Source organism: Primulina huaijiensis, chromosome 14, assembly GCF_012295235.1.
Source record: "Primulina huaijiensis isolate GDHJ02 chromosome 14, ASM1229523v2, whole genome shotgun sequence".
In the NCBI taxonomy this organism is placed as follows: Eukaryota; Viridiplantae; Streptophyta; class Magnoliopsida; order Lamiales; family Gesneriaceae; genus Primulina; species Primulina huaijiensis.
The window spans coordinates 9,648,309-9,662,702 of NC_133319.1; positions in this window are offsets into that span (position 1 = coordinate 9,648,309).

The window sequence follows — 14,394 nt, forward strand, 5'->3', positions numbered from 1 at the left end:
TATATAACTAATCTCCTAGTTTCTATCTTTCTGTCTTCATCTGTCGGCGATTCAGTACAAACTCTGCCATATCTAATCTTATCTGTTTATATCAAAACTATCTTTTCAACTTATCATACATTTTCGGTCACCAGAATAATTACTGAATCTGCTACGGTGCGCTTTTGACCATATCTGTTATTTCAGATTCGAAATCTTCGGCATAACCAATTCAGTTATTCTCATACAATACAGTATACTGTTACATACCTGGTATTCTGATCGACACCCTGTTCTGACTATCGAAAGCAAATTCTGAATATTCTGATCAAACTTCTGAACTGCTTTAATTCCTGATCTAATTCAGCTTGAACTGTATGTAATCTCAACGGTTCATAACAATTAATCACATCTTCCAGTTGTTTGGATCAACTGCTATATCATCTTTGAATGGAATGTCCCCCAAACAACAAAATATGTCTCAATTACTGTTTTAGAACAATAACAATTCTTCATCGATGCAAAACAACAATCGTATCCAATAATCTGCTAAACTCATGCAAATATGAATTTCTGACATTTCTGACATCGGTGTCGTTCTCAGCCACTGATCACGGTCTCAACTGTTCTAAGATCAATCGGTATACTATCTTCGGATATCACATACCCAAATATTCAATTCAGTCATATGCTGCGAATATATCCAAATATCATAGATAAAACGAGCATAAAATCATCAAAATACCTCTGAACACAGGATTCATCAACCCATAAACATAATTGAAATATCTCCAAGAGAAACACTCAATCAGATGTAACTCTCAAGCAGTAAATCTAATTCAATCGGTGTCATTATGTACGGAGTTCTAAAAATAGAACAGTACCTAATATCAATTCCATGCGGAAGTCTATCTCTCGAATCAGAGGCAAATCCGGAATCTCATCTGGAACACTTTAGCAACTCATACATCATTGACAAATCTGCCAATACTGGCTCGATTTCCGTACGTCTACTGAATACATAAGGATTCCATCTGCTTCTTTCTGTACCAATCGAGTCATATACAATACGTGTAACGACCCATGACAGGCCCAGTGGACCACCCAATCGACCCACTGCCCCAATCGACCCAAGGCTATCCCGATCTTGGGCTCTGCTCTATGGGCCTTGGCCCATCTATGGAACTCTTCCCTCACGGGCTTTCCATAGGCGTCGTATGGGCTACTCATAGAACTCTCCAGCCCATGCACTGGAGTCTGTGCCTTCACAGCCTCAACCTTACTGAGATCAACTGATATAACATCTGCGGATATGATGTGACTCAGAAATACAACCTGTCTCAACCAGAATTCACATTTCGACAGTTTTGCATATAACTTCTCAGTTCTCGATGTTCTCAACACAATTCTCAGATGCTCAGCATGATCACTCATATTCTTCGAATAAATCAAAATATCATCGATAAAAATAATCACGAAATCATCGAGGTATTTCTGAAACACACGGTCCATCAGACCCATAAAAACAGCTGGAGCATTCGTCAAACCAAACGGCATGACAATAAACTCATAATGTCCATACCTGGTTCTGAACGCTGTCTTTGAGATATCAGAATCTCTGACTCTCAACTGATGGTATCCAGATCTCAGATCGATCTTGGAATAAACAGAAGAACCCTGCAACTGATCAAATAAATCATCAATACGAGGCAAAGGATATTTACTCTTTACCGTAGCCTTGTTCAGTTGCCGATAGTCAATGCAAAGTCTCATTGACCCATCCTTCTTCCTCACAAACAACACTGGAGCACCACAAGGAGAAACACTCGGTCTAATGTATCCCTTGGCCAGTAAATCTTCTAACTGCTCCTTCAACTCTTTCAATTCAATAGGTGCCATTCTGTATGGAGCTTTGGAAATCGGAACTGTACCTAGTACCAATTCAATGCTGAAATCTATCTCTCGAATCGGAGGCAATCCCGGAATCTCATCTGGGAAGACATCAGCAAATTCACACACCACTGGCAGGTCCGCCAATGATGGACTCGATTTCAGTAAATCAACTGAATAGACAAGGAACCCCTCTGCTCTTTTCTGTAACAATCGAGTCATAGACATAACAGATATCAAAGGAATTCTAGATCTAGAACCCTTACCGTAAAATTTCCACTCGTCAGCCATGTCAGGTCTGAATCTCACAATCTTGTGGAAACAATCAACGGTAGCTCTGTACTTGGTCAACATATCAATACCGATAATACAGTCAAAAATCAGACAACCCAAGCACAATACAATCTAACTCAATCTCATGCCCTTCATACTGCAGTGTACAATGTTTCACAGATTTCACTGATATCAAACCTGTCCCCAACGGAGAAGAGACAGACACTACAGCAGATAATGACTCCATAAACAAAGAACGCATCAATGCAAATCGTTCAGATATGAATGTATGTGATGCACCAGTATCTATCAATATGTAAGCAGGATAACCACATAAAGAACAGTTACCTGCAACAACATCGTCTGGTGCTTCCTGAGCCTGCTCCTCTGTCAAAGCAAATACTCTGGCCTGTTGTCTAGGAGGCTGGCTAACTGTCTGGCTTCCTCCTGGCCTTTGCTATGACTGGGTGGATGGTGGTGGCTGAAAAGAATGTACAGCTGATGATCGTCTATCAGTCTGAGCCACTGATCCAACTGATTCTGCTCCCTGGGATCCTTGGGAACCTCTCTGTGGACAAAATCTGGCAAAGTGTCCCTGCTGTCTGCAGATTCGGCAACTACCAATCACTCCTTGGCATTGCTCAGTGGGATGTCTCCCTCCGCAAGTTCTGCAGTAAACTCGGGTATAACTCTGGCTCTGTCGTGAACCACTGGAGCTAGAAGAATTGCTGCCAGACTTCTTAAACTGTTTTCCTCTGGCTTTCAGATAATCCTTTTTCCCACCACCGCTGCTGCCACTCTCAAATCTAGGAGGTGGTTGCTGTGGTCTCGGTGCTGTAGGAACATACGAAGCTCCTTTCTATCTCATCAGACCAGCTTCAACTCCTTTTGCTCTGTTCAGGGCATCAACAAAGTTATTTGGTCGCCCTGTGTTCACCAATGTAAAAATCTCAGGATTCAAGCCATTGATGAATTGATCAGCAACAGATTCATCATTCTCGGCAACGTGCGGAGCAAATCGGAGCAGTGTAGAGAATTTGGCCACATATTCTTCAATATTCAACTGACCCTGTCTCAAATTCGCAAACTCTGCCCCTTTGTCTTTCCTGTACGACATTGGGAAAAATCTCTGATAGAACTCAGTTTTAAAGACATTCCAAGTGATGTTCGTACCTCGATGCTCCAAAACTCTCTTTGTCGTGATCCACCAATTCTTTGCAACGTCATGTAATTGGTGTCCAATAAGTTTGACTCGGCGCTCATCAGTGTAATCCAACGAATCAAACAGCATCTCAATGTCATCTAACCAACACTCACAGTCAACAGAAGTCTCTATTCCTTTCAGGGTTGGCGGTTTGAACGACTGAAATCTCTTCAGTAGCGTTTTCATCGGAGTTGCTGTCACATCCATCGGATTAGCCGAAGTACTGCCCTGTTCCGGTACTCTTCGGGGAGGCATATCTGATTATCAAAATGATTAGTAACCCAATACAACAAATCTGTTTCAGTTCAGTCCCCCCCTCCGATCATCTTACTACTGATCAAGAATCGGTTCTGATTCCTTCTAAATTGATACAGTTTACCAATCAAATCAGATAATCAGGTAAACATGTAATAATAAAAGCAGTAATCATGCTAGCACACACACAAAAGCAGGAAAGAAAACTCAATCTACCCCGCTCACTAGCTTCTATTTCGGTCTACAGAACCTACAGTTCTAGACCTACTGCTCTGTTCTAGTTCAATCTCAGGAACCAACTGCTCTGATACTACCTGTTGTGGGGACCCGGACGTTAATTCATTTCTTAATCATTCTTTAGGAATAATTCAATCAATTAAGATAAACAGGGTCTAAAATTTTTTTTTTAAAATGCAGAACGTAATGGAATCAGTCTAGTATACACATCAGTATAAAAAGTACAAGTGTTGTACAACATATAACAAACGACACTAGGGCTCGACTACTATATATCAAGTGCTGAAACCTAACTACTTCTGATCCGGATCACCACGCTAACTTGTACTTTCTCTCATCCTCTCCTTGACCCTGATCCTGTCCCACCTGTTGTCATGCACACATACAAACACGACAACAGCCGGATAACTCCGGTGAGAATAAAATCCCAGTATAAACAATGTATACATGCAACAAAAAAAATCATATACAAAAGTATAAACCATGTATCACAAAACATAAATCATAATTTATGACACATTAGTGAATACAGATAAAACTCTTGACTCGTCATCTCAGACTCGACAATCTAGGGATCCCGGTTCCTGAATATTACAATATACCGAAATTCAGCGATAGGAATCGATCCATTCCTAAGCAACATCGATATAAATCAAATATCCATTGTCTTGGCATATCCGCCATAGACTCGGCATATCCGCCAATGCCTACTCTGACAATGTGAATGGGCCAATGATCACTCTGTCATAATATGGCACCTCTGTCAGAGTAGGCATTGGATCACTCTGTCATAATCTGGCACCTCTGTCAGCGACTCTCACCCAATAGCTATCGGCTATTCTCTGCTTTTCTATAAATCCATAGACTAAGCATATTCATTCAAACAATATAAAGGTATGAAACCAATAACATACAAGTATGTGATTTAGGGAAACTCAAGTCTAGTCTAACCCAAGTCGATCTCTCGGTTAACATTGATTTATACCTTTCTTTCGTCAGTTTCTAGCTCTGTCGAAGTCTCAAAGTCAAAGCTGTCAATATCAATCTGAAATGACATATCGAATAGGCACAACATCAATATACAACTTATATCAATACTCATTCTTATTAATACTCAATCTAATTCTATTTCGACGGCATAACAGTATAGTCCTGATATCCCCGTCAACTCAGACAACAATATATATCAATTACAAATCATAACCAATATCCAATATAATCCATAATCTAAAAAATCTGAATAAGCTCAATTCCATCTCTGAAAAATCATAACAAATGTATAAACAATCTGTTCTCGGTTCTACGATGTCTAATATCTCCAGAACATCATATATCAATCCTAGCCGATTCTGACAATATCACAATTTCAAACCATAACAAAATTCAATAAAACTTGCGTCTAGTTGAAGCTCTCGTCGATAGAAACACGATACTGCAGTCGGATTGAAATTCTGACGGGCGGATCTTTCGTAAACTTCAATTTCCTCAAATAAAAGTCGTGAGGATTTTTCACACAATTCTTCTGACCCTTTCTCGTTTTTCTTCTTTGCTGATAATGGCTGAAGGCATGAAAAACATATATATATATCACAAGTTGCATGCTAGAGGAACGTGGCTTATTTTCACACATTTCAGTAGGCGCTCGGGCGGTTGTAATCTACCACTCGGGCGCGGGATGTTCTGTCCGAGACATATCCTTATTGAACATTGGTGCTCGGGCGGTCACAAACTACCGCTCAGGCGCCGAACCTTCTGGCCAAGTATTTCTCTTTTTCAACATTGGCGCTCGGGCGGTCAAAAACTACCGCTCGGGCGCCAGACTTTCTGTCCACATCTTGGCTTATAATACACCGACTCCCGGCTTTTCCTTTCACGTTTTAGTTTAGCTCCCGAAATCTCAATTCTGTTAATTAATCAATGTCTGATTACAGTACTAAAATCTCGGGCATTACAACTAGAACCCGATGATTCTGCTCCCTGAAATCTTCGGGAACCTCTCTGTAGACAAACTCTAGCAAAGTTTTCCTGCTGTCTGCAGATACGGCAACTACAAGTCACTCCCTGGCATTGCTCTGTGGGATGTCTCCCTCCACATGTTCTGCAATAAACTCAAGTATAACTCGGGCTAGAACCATTGGAGCTAGATGCACCGCTCGGTCCGCTTCCTAACTTCTTAAACTGTTTCTTTCGAGCTTTCAGCAAATCTCGCTTCCCACTCGTACTACCACTATCAATTCTGAGAGGAGATTGCTGTGTCTGTGGTCGGATCACATCCAACCTACCTCGTTGTCGAATCAGACTCACCTCAACTTTCTTTGCTTTATTCAAAACATCAGCAAAATGATGGGGTCGCTCTACCTTCATCAAGGCAAATACTCAGGATTCAATCCGTTGATGAACTGATCTGCTACAGCTTCATCATTCCCAGTTACGTAGGGAGCAAAACGTAATAAAGTAGAGAATTTAGCAGCATATTCTTCAATATTCAGTTGGTCCTGTTTCAAATTTTCAAACTCTACTCTTTTGTCCTCTCTATACGATCCTGGGAAAAATCTTCGATAGAATTCAGCTTTAAAAACTTTCCACGTGATAACTGTACCCCGCTGTGCTAATACTCTTTTGGTTGCGATCCACCAACTTCTTGCAATTTCTTGTAATTGATTGGGCACTAGTTTAATTCTCCGTTCATCTGGATAATCAAGTGAATCAAACAGTATCTCTATATCATCTAGCCAATTCTCACAATCCTCAGATGTCTCAGTACCCTTCAAAATCGGCGGTTGAAGTGACTGAAAATGTTTCAACTGTATTTCCATCGGAGTTTCTGACATATCCAACTGATTAGTCGAAGTACTACCCCTTTCTGGAATTCTTCGAGGAGGTATATCTGATGATCACCAGAGTTAGCAATCACATGAGACAAATCTGTTTCAGTCCCTTTCTGATCAGCTTACCTCTTATCAAGAATCGGTTCTGATTCATTCTCAAATAATACACATTACCAAATCAACTCAGATATTCAGGCAACATGTATTTAAAAGCAGTAAAACATAATATCATGCTAGCATACACAATGTCATTCAACATTATAATAGGTCACATGCTAGCAATCAAAAGAAGGAAAGAAAACTCAATATACCCCGCTCATTCTCTTCTATTTCAGTCTAAGGAACCTACAGTTCTAGAACCTACTGCTCTAGAACCTAATGCTCTGATACCACCTGTTGTGGTGACCCGGACGCTAATCATGTTCTTAATCATCATTGGGACAATTTAATCAATTCGAATAAACAGGGTCTAAATTTTTTTTTAAAAATAACAAAGCGGAAACGTAATGTAAATCAATCCAAAATACATATTAAATAAAAACATACAAATCTTGTAGTATCTATAACAATTAAACTAGGTTCAACTACATATACATGATGAACCCTAATTTACTTCTGAGCCCGGATCTCCACGCTAACTTGTCCTGTCTCGTTCTCTTCATGACCATGATCCTGTCCCACCTGTTGTCATGCACACATACAAACAAGACAACAGCCGGATAACTCCGGTGAGAATTAAATTCCCAGTATAAACCAAGTACACATGCATTCATATAAACAATATAAAAGCATGCATCAGATATACATGACATGTATCTCAATCAAAACATAAATCAATACTCTAAACAAGTACAAAAATCAAGAACATAAGTCAATCTCAAATAAGGAATCACACTCTGTGACTCTGAGACTCAACCTCAACTCATTTCTAATCTAGGAATCCCGATCTGAATAAAAACGCAACAATCTCCCACCTATTCTCCCGATCGTGGTGGCGGTACATTCTTATTACTGACTTTGGCCCTGTCTATATCGAATATCTGTGACAGGAGTTGCTCTACTCATAAGCACTTCGATACGACCAAACGTCCGGTGTCTTGGCTGTTCTGCCAAAGACTAGGTATATCTACCTAAACTCTGACTCTGACAATGTGCAATGGGCCATTAACAACTCTGTCCTAATCTGGCCATTCTGTCAGTGACTCTCACTCAATAGCTATCTACTACTCTATGCTTTTCTATAAATCAATAAACAAAGCATATTCATTCAAAAAGATAAAAATGTATGAAAAGCAATAACATACAAGTATGTGATTTAGGGAAACTCAAGTCCAATCTGACTTAAGTCAATCTCCCAATTCACATTGATTTATACCTTTGTCTTCTCGGTCTGACGAAGACGAATTCTCGCACTCCAATCTGTCCATACCCAATCTGGCAATGACAATATCAATATGCACAATATCAATGTACAAGTCAATTTAAGACCTGTTCTGATCAATGTCAATAAAGTACGATACAATCTCAATCAATACTGAGTCTGATTAATATCAATCTACTGATGTTTCGACGGCATAATAATACAATCTCAAGAATCCCGTCAATCTCAACATCACAGATATAATACCAAAACTGATAATCGATATCGGTATAACTCATAATTTCAACGATAATACAAATCTGATATCGAATCTCAATCAAATCAACTCCAAAAATCATAACAATTACATAAAAAGTTTGTTCTTCGATCTGACTTCAATTATACGATGTCTACTGTATCAGAAACACCATATATGATTCATATTCAATTCTGGCAATATCATAATTTCAAATCATATCTAAACGTAACCAAATCTTACGTCCTGTTGTAGCCTGCGTCAATAGGAACACAGTACCAAAGTCGGATTCAAAATCTAACGGACGAATCTTGTACAATCGAAATCTAAAATCAAGAATGTGAGTTGGCTTCGTTCCTCCGTTTTTCCCTCTTTCCTTTTCTCTGAACGAAGGCTTGTATGTATATATATTCACACGTTGCATGTAAAGGTTAGGTGGCTCGCCCTTTGTAAAACACGTCTCGTGCATATGCGCGACCTCAACCGGCGCATATGCACGAGACCTACTGATCTTCGCGATAAGCTTCTCGGCAGCTCGCGCATATGCGCGCCATCGCCCGGCACATATGCGCGAGGTTCTCTGGACATGGCACTTAAGCTACTGGACTGCTCGCGCATATGCGCGCACTGACACCGCGCATATGCGCGAGACGTACTGTCTCGGCATATTGCCACTCGCGCATATGCGCGCCTCACTTCCGCGCATGTGCGCGAGGTTCTCTGGAATTCATACTTTAGCTACTGTATACCTCGCGCATATGCGCGCCATCACTCCGCGTATATGCGCGGGGTCTTCTGCCCATTCCGCGCATGCGTGTGCATCCGGTTGCGCATGTGCGCGAATAGCACCGCCTTCGCACATATTTCGCGTCTTTTCTCGTCTTTTCCCGGTCTAATACTTTCCGTCTATAAGTACCTTGATTAATCAATAAATCATTTCAGATTAATCTCACATTACGGTAATCAAATCTCGGGCATTACATTTTACGATTACGCATTTCATTTAAAGCATGAAATATTTTTACATCATGATCGCATGAAATATTTTATGTTCAGATTATGCTTTTGTAATATTTATTTAAATTTGAACAAAATAGTGGAATTATGCATGATGGTTACGTAAGGGTTATAATTATGGAACAGCATGCCTCCTAGACGCCTTATTTATCGCACGGGAGGTGATGAGCATCGTCATGAGAACGAGGAGAGAGATTTACCACCACCCCCTCCACCAGACTTGAATGCCCAGATGTTAGCTGGGATGACTCAATTCTTCGCACAGTTCGCGGGGAACAATGCTGTGGTAGCCAGACAGACTGGCCCGGAGGCTGTCTGTGAGCGGTTCATGAAGATGAGTCCAAAGATATTTTTAGGGACGTCAGATCCTATGGTTGCAGAGGGATGGATTAAATCCCTTGAGGTTATTTTCGAGTTCATGGGGCTCAAAGATGGAGATAGGGTTCGTTGTGCGACTTATTTGTTTGAAGGAGACGCTCGCCTGTGGTGGGAAGGAGCATCTATAGCTTTGGATTTGGATACTTTGAGCTGGACGCACTTCACCGTGGTATTCTACTCTAAATATTTTATCGAAGAGGTGCATTCCAGGTTGACCAGGGAGTTTATGACCCTGAGGCAGGGAGACATGACGGTTACGGAGTTTATCCGTAAGTTTGAGAGGGGTTGTCACTTTGTACCGCTGATTGCAAATGACGCTGGTGCCAAACTGAGACATTTTATGGATGGTCTGCGGCCGATCTTACGCCGTGATATTAGGGTGGCTGGCCCTACTACCTATGATGTTGCTGTTTCCAGAGCTCTAGCTGCAGAGCAAGACCAGAATGATATTAAGCGTGATCGCCAGGGTAAACGACCATTTCAGGCACCACACCGCCCTCCCCAGCAGCAGCATCAGAATAAGAGACCCTTCCACGGTCCACTCAGGAACAGAGGGCAGCAGCAGCAGGGACGGGCAGTTTCGAGGACAGTGGAGTACCCAGTCTGTGCCAAGTGTTCACGTCGTCATGCTGGGACTTGTATGTATATTCGGGAAAGTGTTATAAATGTGGTAGTACTGACCACATATTGAAGAATTGCCCTTAGAAGAACCTGCCTACCCAAGGCAGAGTTTTTGCTCTCCATGCTGAGGAGACTAACCCGGAGACGATGCTCATGACAGGTATCCTAATCTTTAAGTTGAATTTGAAGTTTAATGTTTTGGGTTAAGATTTTGAACTTAGAATCTATGATAGGATTGCATGTTCTAATCAATGTTACTTACGGGAATTTAGGTTAATAGAACTTTGACCTTTGCATGACTATAAGCATAATTCTTGTAAACTATTGGGTTTAGTATGATATTCCAATCTTTCAGGGAGAATCTTTATAGCCGGTTCAGCTACGAAAGCCTTGATAGATTCAGGGGCTACTCATTCGTTCATTTCAGAAACATTTGCGAATTCTCTCAAGGTCAAGACAATTGGGCTAGACATAGCGTATTCAGTAGCATTGCCTTCTGGAGAGGAGGTGATAGCTACTAATGTGATCCGAGATATAGACCTTGAACTTCATGGTAATCTTGTGTATGCGGATCTTATCGTTTTGCCGATGCCAGAATTTGATATCATTCTGGGGATGGACTGACTATTGAGAAACAGAGTTTTGATTGATTTCCAGCGGAGATCTGTTCTAGTCCGACTGCCTGGGATGGAACAATTCTTATTCGAACCAGACAGGTATTTTAATTTATCGCGTATAATACCTTATGTCCAGGCTAGGAAACTCAAGCATCGAGGGTGCCGAGCATTTTTAGCTACTCTTGTATTTGTTCCCGAGACACCCAAACAGTCAGCATCCGATGTTCCAATAGTCCGGGATTTTTTAGACGTTTTTCCTGATGATGTTTCTGGTCTACCACCTATGCGAGAAGTGGAATTTTCTATTGAGCTTATGCCAGGTACCACACCGATCTCAAAAGCACCGTACCGATTGGCACCGACAGAGATGGCAGAACTCAAGAAACATTTTCAAGAACTTCTTGACAAGGAGTTCATTCACCCGAGCTTTTCGCCATGGGGCGCACCGGTCTTGTTTGTGAAGAAGAAGGATGGTTCAATGAGGCTCTACATTGATTATCGGGAGTTGAACAGAGTTACAGTGAAGAAAAAATACCCACTTCCGAGGATTGAAGACTTGTTTGATCAGTTGCAGGGAGCTTCAGTTTTCTCCAAGATAGATCTGCGTTTCGGGTATCTTCAGTTGAGGGTGAAAGACGCCGATGTTCTCAAAACTTCTTTTAGGACTCGTTATGGTCACTTCGAGTTCCTTGTGATGCCGTTCGGTTTGACGAATGCGCCAGCGATCTTCATGGATCTCATGAATCACGTATTCCAGCCGTATCTTGATCAGTTCGTTATAGTATTCATAGACGATATTCTCGTCTACTCAAATAATGAAGAGGATCACAGCAGACATCTGACCATAGTATTACAGACCTTACAAAAGCACAAGTTATTCGCGAAGTTCAGCAAGTGCGAGTTCTGGTTAGAGAAAGTGGCGTTCTTAGGCCACGTCGTTTCCAGCAGTGGTATTGAGGTAGACCCAGCAAAAGTTGCAGCAATCAGAGATTGGGTTGTGCCGCAAAATGCATCAGAGATCCGTAGTTTCCTTGGACTAGCAGGATACTATCGGAATTTTATTCGGGGATTCTCCTCCATAGCAGTTCCACTCACATCATTGACGAAGAAGAATGTTAAGTATGTGTGGAGCAAGGAATGTAAGAAGAGCTTCGATACATTGAAGCAAGCTCTGATTTCAGCACCAGTGTTGGCAATGCCTTCAGGACCCAGAGATTTTGTTCTGTATACCGATGCTTCGAAACTCGGGTTAGGCGCAGTATTGATTCAGCATGGGAAGGTGATAGCATATGCTTCTCGTCAGTTGAAGATTCATGAGAAGAATTATCCTACCCATGATCTAGAGTTGGCAGCCGTAGTATTTGCATTGAAGATATGGAGGCATTATTTGTACGGAGAGAAGTGCCAGATCATTACCGACCACAAAAGTCTCAAATACTTCTTTACACAGAAAGAGTTGAATATGCGGCAGAGGCGCTGGTTGGAGCTAGTGAAGTATTATGACTGTGACATTAGCTATCATCCTGGCAAAGCTAATGTAGTTGCAGATGCGTTGAGCAGGAAAGTCGCAGTGATGGCTCATTTGGTGGTTTCGAGACCTCTTCAGTTTGAGATACAGAGGTTTGATCTAAAGACATTTCCTCAAAGTAGAGTTCCTCGTCTATCTACTTTGACGATTCAGTCTTCTCTTCTAGACCGTATTCGTAGTGGACAGTTAGCAGACGAGCAGTTGGCAAAGTGGAGGCAGAGAGATGAGGCCAAGGGCAGTATTTTGTACACAGTTAGGGACGGTATTGTGAGATATCGAGACAGAATGTGGGTTCCTAACAGCGATTCTATTCGAGCAGATATTTTAGCTGAGGCCCATATGTCACCCTACTCTATTCATCCCAGGAGTACAAAGATGTACAAAGACTTGCAGTTATTATATTGGTGGCCAGGAATGAAGAGGGATATCAGACGTTTTGTGTCCGAGTGTCTGACATGTCAACTAGTGAAAGCGGAGCATCAGAGACCAGCATGCATGCTCAAGCCTCTTCCTATTCCCGAGTGGAAGTGGGAGAATGTTACCATGGACTTCGTTGTCGGTTTGCCGAAGTCAGCAAGAGGGTCGAATGCTATATGAGTGATTGTAGATCGTCTTACGAAATCAGCCCATTTCTTGCCCATTAAGACGACTTTCTCCATGATTCAGTATGCAGAGTTGTATATCCGGGAGATCGTCCGACTTCATGATATTTTCGTTTCTATAGTGTCTGACCGAGATCCTTGATTCACTTCCTCATTTTGGAAGAGTCTACATTAAGTTATGGGTACGAAGTTGTTGTTTAGCACAGCTTTTCACCCATAGACAGATGGTCAGTCCGAGAGAGTCATTCAGATTTTGGAGGATCTTCTTCGTGTACGTGTCCTTGATTTCTCCGGGAGTTGGGAATCAAAGCTACCATTGGTGGAGTTTACCCATAACAACAATTTTCAGTCGTCTGTAGTTATGGCTCCATATGAAGCACTGTACGGTCGTAAGTGTAGATCTCCTATACATTGGGATGAAGTAGGGGATAGATCAGAGTTGGGTCCGGAGATTGTGCAGCAGGCTGCTGATACAGTAGTCAAGATCCGTGACAGGATGAGGACTGCTCAGAGTAAACAGAAGAGTTATGCGGATCAGAGGAGGAGAGATCTGGAGTTTGCTGTTGGTGACCATGTTTTCGTGAAGATTTCACCGATGAAAGGTGTCATGCGATTCAGGAAGAAAGGAAAGCTCAGTCCGAGATTTATTGGACCATTTGAGATCCTCGACAGAGTTGGGACGTTAGCTTATCGTGTTGCTCTTCCGCCGAATATGGTCGTAGTACAAAACGTGTTTCACGTCTCCATGTTCAGGAAGTATATGGCGAATCCATCGCATGTCTTGAACTTTGAACCGTTGCAGCTCACTCCGAACTTTTCATATGAGGAAAGACCAATGCAAATTTTAGACCGGCAAGAGAAGAAGCTTCGGAACAAAATGGTCAAGCTAGTGAAAGTCAAGTGGCTAAATTATTCGGAGGAGGAAGCTACGTGGGAATCTGAACCAGAGATGAAGAGTCGATATCCCGATTTATTCGGTAAGATTTAATTTCGGGGACGAAATTCCTTTAAGGGGGTATAGTTGTAGAACCCGAAAATCAGATTACGTATAAGTCATGCATAATTTCCATTATTTAAATTAAAAATGAATTCTTATGAATATATGAAGTGTTTGATTTATTTTAATAATTTTAAGTCATGATTAATTATTTTAAAAGTAGATGTTTAGTTTTATCTTTTCAGGATAAATACGCGAGGCCGGACCGGAGTTTGGAGATTTGAGACAAGATTAATAATAAGAAAATATTCCTAAATTTAATTTAAGTCAAGGAATAATTTAATTTAAAGAAATAGAATGTTTTAGAATTTATTTATTTAATTAGAGCTAAGTTGGTAAATAAGTTCTTTAC